The sequence below is a fragment of the Glandiceps talaboti genome, chromosome 8 (assembly GCF_964340395.1).
Source record: "Glandiceps talaboti chromosome 8, keGlaTala1.1, whole genome shotgun sequence".
NCBI classification, from domain to species: domain Eukaryota; kingdom Metazoa; phylum Hemichordata; class Enteropneusta; family Spengelidae; genus Glandiceps; species Glandiceps talaboti.
This window is the reverse complement of record NC_135556.1, coordinates 2,683,772-2,685,000: the sequence shown is the minus strand read 5'-3', so window position 1 is coordinate 2,685,000 and position 1,229 is coordinate 2,683,772.

Sequence of the window (1,229 nt, the reverse complement as noted above, 5' to 3'; positions counted from 1 at the left end):
CGGACATGCACTGTGCATTTTCTGCGAGTAACAGTAGTCTTGAAAGTCTCCTTCATTTGAAGATATCAAGTCGCAATTATAATGTCAGCGAGTGAAACTAAAAAAAAGACGGAAAAAGTCGTTCAACGTGAGGTCGCCTGCTATGCTGCATGCATGCAGTGACTCCGAAGATGCGCTCGATCTCATTTACATCTTGTTCCTTATATTAAAACATTTCATACTGATAAAACGGCAGATATCTTTTTGGAATATTTGGTGGCCCTGAAAAAAATATTAAACTAAGTACGCAGTTTAAGATCCACTCTTTGAAGCTCCACTTCAATAATTGTGTTCGACGTTGTCTTTGGTTAAAATGTTGTTTGATATAATTATCTCATTGCACACTGACACTAGCGTTATTCCGCAATTCATTTTGAAGCGACAATTTGCTATGGAAAGAATGGTCCTGAATTTGTAAACAGAGCTGTACCTTCGACATCAAAATCCAAACTTCAATTTCCATTATAATGATAATGACAAGGAGAATTCACCGAGTTCACCTTGGGTTCCGACATAAACGAGGCCATAACAGTTTTGGGAGTTGGGTAAAGAAAATGATTATTTTGTTGTTACTTATTTGAGAAAGCACCATCCATTTTTTACTTTGAATGTGACATCTTTTCGGCAACTACTTTGAAAGATACGACATTAGGCATGAAAAGGCTGTTCAACCTACCCATATATTTTTTCTGGTGATGGGCAATATATCCTCATGCGGGCTTCGCTTCGTTTTCAAAATTAAGGATATTTCTTTATATTTTCAGAATAGTACATGTAACAATATACATTTGAGTCTGTTCCACATTATATATCTTATATAGTGGTTTACTTGGCTCTGATGATGCATACAAGCATGAAGTGAGGTTAAATTAAGCTGTTGCATATCCAATGTGCACTAAAAAGAATTGAACAAAAGTTTACGACCATTGGAGTGGGCTGAGCAGTCATTGGGCAATCAAAAGTCTGAAAGTCTTGAAATGTTTTGCTCTTTATTCGGGATTTTTGGAACCAAATTAAACTTCAGGAGAAGTCATTTACCAAGTGCACATCCACAAAATATCTTTCAGCTTTGCCACAACAAAATACACTTCCAGATAATATGTAATGCATAGCATAATTGTTTCAATTCTGGTATTTTATTACCATATTCAAGCAAATTATGTCTATGGTTTGATATTTTATGCCTCTAA